The sequence below is a fragment of the Battus philenor genome, unplaced genomic scaffold, assembly GCF_028537555.1.
Source record: "Battus philenor isolate CCGP_79_NKW_IND1 unplaced genomic scaffold, ilBatPhil1.0.hap1 SCAF_20, whole genome shotgun sequence".
In the NCBI taxonomy this organism is placed as follows: domain Eukaryota; kingdom Metazoa; phylum Arthropoda; class Insecta; order Lepidoptera; family Papilionidae; genus Battus; species Battus philenor.
In genome coordinates, this window is record NW_027181683.1 from 5,325,946 (window position 1) to 5,338,509 (window position 12,564).

General features: G+C 31.7%; 1 protein-coding gene across 2 annotated transcripts in view; it reads left to right on the plus strand.

The window, feature by feature from the left end:
- The first annotated feature begins 259 nt into the window (after positions 1 to 259).
- The window catches only part of LOC137923122 (anoctamin-4-like), a 33,777-nt gene continuing 21,472 nt past the window's right edge, over positions 260 to 12,564 (plus strand). For both annotated transcript variants that reach the window (XM_068766285.1, XM_068766286.1), the window contains exon 1: positions 260 to 421. The gene's annotated coding sequence lies outside the window, so the exon portion shown is untranslated. The remainder of the gene's footprint in view (positions 422 to 12,564) is intronic.

The window sequence follows — 12,564 nt, forward strand, 5'->3', positions numbered from 1 at the left end:
ATATATGTACATAAATATATGTATATATTAGCAGTACATCAAGTACTATTCAATTATAGAATATGTTTTAGATATATGATATACAAAATTCTATCCTACTTACATAACATAATATGCGCCAGTACCCAATATACTAAAAAAAAATTAATATTATTCTCGTCGATAACTATCCATGTGAACGTCGCATCACTATATGTAACAATGTCAGTCAGCGGCAGCCATCTTGGATAGTTTATTTGAAAATCGGAAGCCAGCGGAAACACGCGTAATTACAATGGCGAGCGGGAAATTCTTGCGCTAAAAATCCGCCACGAAGTAAAGTTAAATAAATTTGTTTTTGATTAATAGTGTCGAGTAAATTACTGCGAAGTGTTAGATAAGAATAATTGGAAACGGTAATTTTTTGCATCGAGATATTTAGGTGCGTAAATTTCAACCTTTTTTTTTTTCACGCTGCTTTTAATCATTTGTTTTGTTTTGCATTGATGTGAATCGAGCGTGAATAGATCTGAGTTTTTTGGCATTCTATTCATAAATATTATTGTTACGATCATACTACAACTATGTATATAATTTAATAGCACATAAAATTTAACTCGAGTGGGAAGACTTAAATCTTATTTATATATTTTACGCATTTGGTGCTCTTTATATATATTATTCCATATTATTATTATGTTAATATTTCAGTGTAATCATTTTTGGTGGTTTTTACAATAGCTAGAAATACAAGATGCTTTTAGGATCATTACATATATTAAGTAATTATCGTTATCAACCAGACATTCTGCTCGTCTTTGATTATACGCGTTTGTTATTGTTAATAAAAAAAAGTATCTACGTTATTGTAGACACAGTAACTGTAAAAAAATTACTGAACTTCATTAATGATTTCTGTATGAATTATCGTGCTGATGTTGAATGTTTATAAGCCGCAAATATAGAAGTTCAGAGAGGTAAAATAGAAATGCCGGCGTAATTTATGTGATTGTTTGTTACTATTTTTAAACCCACATCTATTCGTTCAATATTTCGTTACTAGCGGTTTTCCACCTATTGTTTAGTACTTTAAAATTTAACCAAGGATGTCATAATTATAATAAATTTAATTTTTTAATATAAGATATGTGCTTTACAAGCTATGTAATTTATATAGAATGTCCCAAGAATTAACGTCAAACCTAAATCGGGTGTTAAAAAATCTACATTGAGACGGTCGATTAATATGGGATTATTTTGAGTCAGGTCAGGTTTTGAGCAGGTCATTGCAATATAAATTTATATCTGTCGATAATAGAAGTAGATTATTACATAGTAAAAGTAGAAAAATTGGTAAAGCAACTATCTGTAGTTAAATGATAGAAAGAACGAAATATAGCTTAAAAAAATCGTTTGTTTCTGTAATAAAAATTATTTTGAAAAAACATGACCAATTTTTTAAGATTTTCTGGTATAAGTCCTACCTGCTATATCTAAGCCGCTTCCTTGCGGTCCTATTGGACATCTATGTGGGCAGCCTATGTTTAGCAGTAGACGAGGACGTCTTGTAGGAACAAGAGAAACAATTATGATGACGGCATGTCATCCGATTACGGCTTGACCTAGATTTATGTACAATAAAGGAAATCATTGGCCTTATTATGAATTAATTTAATGGAACATACGCAGGATACTTCAAATAAATTATTTCTAATAAGTGTAAGAAATATGTTTGTCACGCCTTTTTCGTTTAAGTACGTAGACTTTTTAATATAAATTATTTCTCGAGGAACCTTCGTGAAAATTATAAAGAAGTAATCACCACGAAGCAGGGATTTATAGTTATAGTTAAGACTACTAAAGGTATTTTTTATTTCTGGATTTCCTTACTTTAATTTTCTACGATGAGAACCTAAGATATTATTATCAACGAAGTATCTTATGTTGTATTACATTTACTGTTTACTACACAAAAAACGATCCGTTTCTGTCTTTTTAGTGAGCGTAAGATGTTAATTAAGCTGTTTAATTTGTTGAAAATACTGTACTGTACTGTTTTCTGTTGAAAATACTGTACCACAAACTGCTAAAAACTTTCCTATTACATTCATTTGGGATATTTCGATAAGAATCATTTATGTACGTCATGGGAAGAATGCCATATAGCCCAAATCGGTAGAAACTCTAAGAATCAAATTGAGCTCCCACAACGGCACCCTTCAACTTAAAATACGTAGCTACGAGGATTGAAACGCACTTTGATCTGAGAATAACAAACGACAAACTCAAACGCATTGTTTCTCTAAAACGTCAAAAATATTTATTTAAAAATCCTTCTACATTGTATGATTTTTACTTGTTTTTGCTTAGTATTTTTTTTAAATTTAATTTGTAGTAATTCTATATTGTTCTAATAACTGACAAGTGCAACGTGGGACGAAAGTTTGATAGAAGAATTTTCTAAAGGTACGTAAAACGCCGGATGCAGGCCGAACCCAATCTGTCCTATTGGATTTCTATGGGGTGAAGCATAATTCTAACAAAGAAAATGCCATAGTTATTTACATATATATAGGCTAAATCATAAGTAAAGATATTTCTTTTGTACCGGTGCTATAAATTGAATCCAGAATAAAAAAATATTAACAGAATTAATTAAAAGATAATACAGACAAATTCGACAGCGACGTCATAAATACACACTGGGGACGAATTGATGACCTCACCACACGCGTTTCTTATGAAGTTGAAATTGCTATGTACGCTCATTGAATAATATTAACTAAGCAATAAAGTCAAAAAACATCATATTCTTTGATATAATTAAATTATAATTCAATTGAAGTTACGAGTTTATTAAATACGGTAAACTTTTTGAAACAGAAAACGACGAAACGACCAAGGAATGGTATATATATTCATAATGGCATAGAAGAAAGATTTTTTTTACATAATAATGGCAGAATAAAGACACTGACAATATATCTCTTTGCAGTAATTATGTCAAGTTGTAGAACTATCATTACTTCACCAGCCTTTATTTAACCACACTCTTAAGTCACTTAGGCGTCTGCTCTGAGGTGCATAAAAGCCCTTGAGACACTAAGGACTATGAACTGAAATATTAATATTTTCGTACATTACACACAATGTACCATATTATTTAACTCCATTAATTTCGGCTGCTCTAGTGTACTATAGTATAGTAGTTAAAGGCAGACTTTTCAAGATTAATTTTAAAGATAGATTCATCTCTTTTTTTTTAATAGTATGACAATGAATTTCATCTAGATCCACAATCTTAAGTACGCTCGGAGCTTTGCTGCTAGATAAAATAAGGATATCCGCAGAAGAGCGAAAAAAATAAGAAATTAAATATGCTAATGAGATTGTTAGATACGTAGAAGAATCAAGGTCACCGAGGTAACTAGAATAATTCACGTCTGAAGTGATGCCGATGACTGTTAGGGCTGCAAGGTTCTAGAGTGGCGACCTCGTACTGATATTCGCGTAAATCCAACTAGATGGACCATCGATAACAGCACTCTTTGGGGTAGCCTTGCAGTGGGCGTGCATCGGTTGACGTAAATGAATGAATGAATCTATTTTTACTTTGGTCATTATGATTCTTTTTATGGCAATTGTTAAATTATTTGAATTGCGCTGAAGGTTGTGAATTAAATACATTAAAATAAATTTAATAATCGAATATACTAAATAGCTGCAAAAAGGTTCAAATTTCGTACAAGAATATTGTTCAATATGGTTTTAAAATGCGTGTAATATAACAAATATTACGTAAATTATATATTAGTTTCTTGCATCCTAACTCAAAGGGAGATCTCCAGTTTTGTTAGCCTCCCATTTTACATTATTGCAAAATCGTACTAGACTTAACTTCTTTCGGACAATTTGCTTAATAAGTTCGGCAATCACGCTTCGACATATAAAACACAGAAAACAAATAACTAGCGTGTAAAAACTAATAAGCAATGTCGGAAACATTGTCAACGGTACGGTACCGTTATTAAAAAAATAACAGTTCATTACCTTTTCAAACTTTTGATGTTTATCTGTTTGTTTATTAATACTACGCGAATATTGACTGTGCTATTGTAGTACCTTTAGGGTGCATTTTTATTTTAGTTATTATAATTTATAGAAAATAAAAAAAAAGGTTGGCCGTACTAGTCCAAAAAACATATTACTTTGCATCGCGAATTTATTCCGAAAATGTGTTATCCTCAAATAACTTTTCTATTTTCATAAACGAATTTTTCAAAATAAAACTCGAAGATTAACTTACAATCTACTTCATCGAGTAAGTAAATCTTTCAACGAGTCTCTGCCTTTAAACGATAGAGGTTTTACAGGTGGCTGTTAAAAAAATCTTTCGATAAGTAATACATATATGCTTATTCAATAGAATTCTAGATAATGCTAAGAACCCGTATTTAAAAAAAAAGTTAAATAACGTATGTGTCTAGGGTTATAATGTAAATAACTTAATAGAAGATAGCACACCCATGTCTTGTTTTAATTTGTATTAAATATTTATCTTTACATTCTTCTCAAAATATACATAAAAACCCGCAGTTTCTTTCACTTGTTTTTGTTAAGTCGTTCGTATTTATTATCCGAACAAGTGGTAGTTGAATAATTTTTTTTAAATAAATATCAAATAAATTGCTTTATAAAACTTCCTTATAAAGCCTGTTAATTATACATCATTCGAAAATTCCTTCGTCTTCAAATATAAAACAACAATTGTTATATTTCACATAATGAATACTTGATGAGGTGTTGAAATAGAACGCGGGGAAAAATGCATTGTCCTGTGAAAGTTAACACGTGACGCATTGATTATACTATTATTTATCTACTATCGAACAGTGTGGAGTGGCTTTAAACAGCTGTAGGACATACGATCTTTTTTACTGCGGGGTTAAAATGCTTTCACCTAATTTTTAACGCCTTTTATGCCTTCAAAAGAGTTTTTTGTAGAGAAATAATGTTTTCTCGTCAAAATTTGGTTGTCGCGAGTTTAACATGAAGATGCTTAACCTAAACATCTTTTATCATCATCAACGTCATTATATAAGACTTATGACTTCCACTGATGGACATAGGCCTCACCCATAGCCATCTAATAGTACCAGCTTGAGGCGGCCCGCATCCAGCGTTTTCTGATGACGTCAATAAAGTTATCTGTCCACCTTGTATAGATCCTATGCTTCGCTTGCAGGACCATAGTATCGGCTCTAGAACTTAAGGGCCCCGGTAGTCATCTATTTTGTGCGCTATTTGGCCTGCCCATTATCACTTTATCTTGTTACTAATTCGATCTGGTATCGAAATCCCAAGCGTAGCCTTTCCGTTACTCGTCGAGCGAATGTTAGCTTTCCAAGGAAGCACGAAGTGATAAAAAGGAACCTATGCTCATTACATTATTTATTCCACTGAATTAAGCCGTCGAAGAACAAAAGACTTATTACCCGTGATTACGTGTGACCGAGATCGCCACGTATCGCTAGAAATTTCTGATACTTCTACACAACGGTAGCAGTCCCTGAGTCCTACTTTAAAATTAACCTAAAATAAAGTGTAAAATACAGTGGCATTCTAAAACAACCATAACATAAAAAATAGTTTAAAATATGAAACATCAATCTTAGCTAGAAGTGAATTTGCTATTCAAAGATAAATGCTAATAAATATTAATTAAATACTTGCTACCGAAACCTAACTCTTTTTTTGTATTAGTTAACTGAACTTTAGGTTAGTGCCGGCTCTGTACTGGCAAGAGTTTGTTGCGCGAAGAATGTTCATCACCTCCTGAGGTGTAATATATTGTAACTGGGTAATATATAGCTTATGCTGCTTATAGTGATAATTTATTTCCTAATGTTGTCGGTGTGTAATGGCAAGTCGAAATAGAAATAATAAATGTATAAAGACTATTTCGGACAGATTACTTTATTTATTAATGTCTTAATAATAAAGTTCGATTTCTAATAAAATAACTTTTCCATATCATACACAGCACAAGGCTATATCTGTTAAAGTATTAATCTGTATTGTTGTTAAACTATATTAAAAAATGCATTGTTGTGAAGTTTTTTCTGCTTCTACTCTACATTTATAACATATTGCGAAGCCGAGTAAAGTCAAAAATAAAATAGATTATATTAGTAGACGATCAATAAGAGTTCTGTTAAAAGTTCCAGTGTTGGATAAATTAATTTTATCTTAACTTTTAATAATGTGGTTATATTTACATTGTTATGCTTTATGGTACAAGATATATTTTGTATTAACCTCCCAACCCAGCTTTTTTGCAGCACTTTCAAAATTACCCGAATGTAAGGAGCCGTCCTCGAGTTTTGCGCCTAGCAACATATCTGTCAGCTTATTTTATTTTAAATATATTTATATACAGTAATGTCTGCGCTTGTGGAACTATATTTTTATTTGATTATTACAGGTTTCCATACTAAAGCAGAATTTTATAAACAATAGATTGAACGCCTTTTCAGTCCATCTCATTACAAGCTCGCCAAGGTTCGATAGAATTCGTTTAATTGGATCTAAAGCCCATTATATTCTGATCCATTCATGTCTCTGTTAAAACAGTGTTTGATACAAATCCACTATTGCGGTCTAAGCGATCGCAGTTCTTCCTAAACTGGTCACGTTAAATTTGAAGTTAGACACGCAAGGTTATTGGAGGTATCATTAACTTACACGACGTACATCCGATTTACGAAGCATAAGTGTATCGAATGTAAATATATATATACTACATATAACATATCAACACTATTAACTACATCGTTTTATTTTTTATTTCCGTAGTTAAATACTGCAAGGGTATCCTTGCTTTGGTAGATCGTCGGTTTCTAAAGTCTGGGTACTACCATTATTGTTATGAATACAACGCATCTATAACTAATATCTGATTACTCCTCTTGTCTCGTCAAAGAATTTAGGTGAAATAATACTCTATTTATATTGGGAAGTCGCTGGATGTAGGCAGCGCAAGACCGGTCATCGAGGCGATCTTTGGGAAGGCCTATGTCTTGTAGTGGGCATCTATCGGCTGAAAAGAAATAAAAATGGAGAATACTGTATTTAAAAAAAAATGAATACAACGGTGAACAAAACGTGTTTGATCGTTGACTGGTAATTTTTACTTAATCAATTTTTAAATTTCATATCGAAGAAACGTCTCTTCTTTTGTGCTGTGTCCATGAAAGGATTAGATTTTCTGTTCCTAGTAAATCATGCTGCATTCTTCAGATTAGCCTGTAATCTAAAATGTGTTAATCTGGTTACAGTAGTACGTGCCGTGGACCATCCACCCATAGACGTTAGGCTGATCTTCTCCTTTTTTTTGCTGTTTCTCTCAACTTTTTGCTCGTAATGCACAAGGCTTAAAACAATCAATTTGTGCCGAAGTAGCTCTTATCAATACAAAGGGATTTATTTAGTAGCGACACAAATTAACTTATATATCCTTCATTAACTTTTTAGGCTTCTTTGTATCTATCCGAAAAATACAATCAACATTAAAGTAAACCGCCAAGCTACGTATAACTTGACGGGCGGCTTTAATGTTGAGATCGATGTCAGCAACTTATTAGTGGAGCATAGTGTATGGTTATATTATTTATATATTTTAGATTTTATATTCCACGCCCTCGCTTATTAAGGATTTTTAAGTAAACGTACAGAATCATTTCGAAAATCCTTAGTTTACCTTTTGAATTAGCTGCTCGTGCATACAGAGTAATGAACCATTATTAAATAAATCTGCACAAACAATTCAACTGTATTCCTAAAACTAGTGGATAACAAACTTCCCAAAGACGATTTTGTGTACATATTTGCAACGAAGAAACAATTATTTTAAGATGGTGGTTGTTGAAAATAAAGAAATCAGATATCGCTATGTAACATTCAAGACAAACATCTTGTGAAAACGGACGGACTTTTAAACGCTTAAAGATACCAAACACAATACCAAAGTGCTTCTGTATATACAATTAAGTAAGTTTGTAGTATCTAAGATCAGTACAACAGACCACTGAGAAAATTTCAAGAAAAAAAAGTATTTAGTACAAAACACTGGCGAGCTTATTTTAGAAATAATTTATTTTAAATAATTTGACAATTAAAACTTTTTTCCAAGTACAAATTTCTATCTATTTTTTAATTAATTGTGTCAAACTAGCGTGATTGAAAAATGGATCTGAGTATAGGCCTTTTTTGTGCAACGATTATTTATGAATTGAACTTGAACTCAATCTAGAAATCTTACGGCAAAGACAAGGAAGATATAAAGAGTGCGGTCGCTTAAATTTGAAGTATGAAGAGAGATATCGTCTTCCTTGGACTGCTGTTACAGAAGAAAATGTGCTTCAAGTAAAGATTTCGATACAAAAATATCAACAAGTTATATAAGAATAGATTCAGGGCAATTTGAAAATCAATACATCATCACCATCAGCCATTAGCTTTCAGAACTAACTTAGCATCATATTGGTTCCTTTATTTTTCATTCGAGAAGGCAATTGCAAGAACCTTTTGCAGAATGGAAATTCTCCTTTGATAATTATTCCATACTAATCTTTGAACAGACGATGAAGAACTCTTTGAAAAGAAGGCTATATTTCAGAAAAAATGAAAATGAAGCCTTTTTATAATTTTATAATAAACTTTCCGTGTAGCAGTATTACATGAATCATACAAAAGATTGTCATAACTTGCGACCATATACTAACAAAAACTAACTAGCCAAATGATTACCTATTTATCGGCTAAATACTTAGTAATGGTAATTGATTAACTCTGTAATGAAATAATACTATGTAAATCATTTTCTGAGCAACTAATAAACAAAATAATTGTTGGTGGACTGACTTATAAAACCAGTACCGATCCCAAAAAAAAAAGCTAACAAAGGAACCCTCGAGCAGAATGCTGCTGCCACCGAGGCCGATAAACTGTAAATACCAACGGGTACACAGCATTTATCAATGACAAAAAAGCAGACGTGATTCATCAACGGATTAAAAAACTGTCTAAAAAGATATTCTCAAATAGCTTAGTTTTTCATTGAATGTTTGCTCCCATAAACATGGAATCAAATGATCTATTTTTCAATTAAATACTATTTTACAGTAATTTTATTTCCATCCCGACGCGAAACAGACGACCGACAGTAAAACCTGACAACTGTTTACAGGAATCGTATGGCATTGTAAACAAAAATACACAGAATTAAAATACGATATGCAGTCGATTTGTTCGTAATTTATTTCTATTTTAAGTACCTTACGATATTTTCTTTCATCGAATACGAAGACTGTAGGTGTTAAGTAGTACAAATCAATTATCTACACAATCCATTGATTTTTTAATCTTATATAAGGGGATATACAGAGAGTATACTGATTACAATATTCAAACAAGAAAAGAATCATTACATCTTAAATATTATCAAAAGGATCTGAAGCTACATCCATACAAAATTCAATTGGTGTGTGTTGTGTACGCTATCTTTTTTGAAAAGAATAATAAATAACCAGTGAAATAACAAGAAAAAATAACCAGAGAATTGTTTACTTTTGAATGTTTACAAACATTTCATTTGTAATAAATCGAATGTTGAATTCATACTAACACTAACGGATACGTAAATATGCAGAACTGCAGCTAATAAAGTGCAACGAATCAAGAAACTGCGAAGCGTCTAAACCGAAAAATTGACTACAGCTGAATCTGATAAACTCAACTTGACGTCATCGAGAAATGTAATACATCGTGTGTTGAATAAATAATTCATTATTATAATCCTGAACAAAAATAAGACAAATCGCTCTCGGACATCACCAAGATCCATTGGTGACGAACAACAAAAACTTAATACTGCAACATACCGGGCCGATTTTCTCTAATACCAATCAACATTAAAAAAAAGCTTAAATCTTTGAATGCACATACTTATATACTCTCTGCCACAAAACAGAATCTTGATTTCTTCACGCATTTTCTTTGTTTATCCATATTTTAAATTGAATAGTTTTAAAGTTTATATAACCTGGGTCGATTCTTCTATTAAGTACTATCAAAATAATTAATTATATGAAAAAATATATAGTTTTTCCGCCACTTCATCTAGCGCTAACGATTTGAAAGTAATATTTAGTAGACGTTACTTTACGGAAGCTATATATTAGTCTTTTTCTTACTTAATAGTAATAGTAACCTCGCAGCAATTGATTAATTCAAGATCATGCCTCTCAAGCACTCTTTTGAGACGAAAGGTAAAAGGCGTTTTCTGACTGACAATGTAAATTCCTGATCACTTCATGAATCTTCCACATAAGCGACTAAATAGCTCAGGAAGCATCTCAATCCAATTCAGTCGAGATCCCCAAGTAAGCCCACGGGACTAGTTACAAAAAACGAGATAAGCGCCCTAAGCGCCTTGCTTGCTCCAATGCTTCGAAACTGTAACAGCCAACAAGGCAAACAGTGACCTTACATCACAAAACATGTTATATAAAACATACAGTGCCGAAATCATAATTATGTAATAGTAATGTAAAGCAATTCTTCATAACTACTAAATATTTTAGACCCTGATATAGTCTACACACGGCGTTAGGGCTATAATTGCTAGATTTTAAAAAAATGTCAAAGAATTTTTGTGTGCTAAGGGCTGTTACATTATAAATTACTTTATTAAAGAGAGCACATCCTGGGAATGATTTGTCCACCTCTATGCTATTTCAATGTTCATTGAATATAGTATAATTTTAAATACTTTCGAAAAATTATAGACCCGTCAAGTTTCTTATGTTCGAGGCATTAATCATTCAAAGCTACATATATATTTTTTATACTCGTTCTCCCTGCTTTGTTTGAATCAGGGATGTTACTATGCGGGTATAAATTTTTTTATCAATAAATTTTAAATAATGCTCTTGTTCCGAAAAATGGTCTGCTGCAGAACTCGGGGATATCAACCATAATATTAAGGCGAAGATTCAAACGGTTAAACTCATCTTGATAAGAGACGTTATCCATCCCACGTTGAATAAAGATTTTTTAATTAGAATATAGCGTTCACGGGATAAACTTTTAAAAAATAAAATTTCGTTGAGAACATTCTATATAAGATTTTAGCTTGATTATCTCTAATATAATATTCATTGGTTTCCAAAAAACGTGACAGAATTGTGAATTAAATACAGACGTGACATAACTATTATACGTAAAAAGCATGTAAATCGTATAAAGGCAATTTCACGACAAATGAAACAATAATTATTAATTACAACAAATAAAATATATCGTATTCGTGATTTTTTCAATCATGAAATAAAAAGTGAAAGCGAATGGCCTGCTTAACGAAGCGTGGTAAGAAAACCGGCGACATCACGCCGTGATTATCAAAGCAGAAAGAACTGCCCAATCCAATACTGTGTTTTGAGTAAGTTGGCTCCCGTTATCTTTAAAATATATTATAGAAAAATACATGTACTGTGTACAGTTATTCATTTTTATGTACATGTACAGTTTTCTTAAATGTAACAATATTCAGGGTTAAACACAAATAACACAATTATTTATATTGTGAAGAATAATAAATATTCATTTATTATTTTAAGCGTATTTTGTATGTTTGTCTAGTACTTCAATTATTTTCAACCTATTTTATTTATTATTTTATTGCGATAGACGGTTAACTCATTTATTTAAAAACGTCTAATCGATGTTTAATGAAAATTAAGCTTTTAATAAATGGAAGTATTTACGGCGCCGCCATGTTTATTAAAGCAATACGTAAGGTCATCCCTTTCCTCTGTCTCATTCTTATGAAGAGTGAAATTTAAATTTTTAAGTAATATTTTGTAATCTAAAGTTATAGATGAAAACAATACGTATTCTATTTATTATAGTTTTATAGTACCACAAGAAATTACGCGCCGTTTTCGTAAATAATTTAGTACAACAAATTCGTCTTCAGCGTTACGGAATAATTCAGCTACGATCGTTTTCACGCCCACGCGATACATCCAATATCGGGTCCTTTAGTAAGCAACTAAATTTTAAACTTTTGGCCTTGAGAATACATAACACTTTTTGGACTCGAATCCTGAAAGTTTCCACATTTTAAAGTGGGTTAAAATTAGACTGTATGACTTCCATCTATCTTAGACTCTATATGTTATTTCTGGTACATTTCTCACTGTTGAAATGGTACATAAAATTGTTTTTCTTGCTAATAGTCGAACAATACAAAAAATTGCAGCATGTAACTGTGATAACTAATAAAAGCGTATTAAAATTATAAGCAAAACAGTTTATCTATTCATTTATTTATACCAAAAACAATAAATAGGGGAAAGTAAAAAAGAATCAATTCATATGGTCAGATGGATCAAGAGGCAGAATGGTCAAGAGGCAGTCTTATCGCTGTGTCGCTATTGCACGTATAACAGTTGTGTTGTGCGTGCAATTGCAAGCTTTAATAAAGCTTTCATAAAATGTGTCGGCGTGTACAATATTGATTCG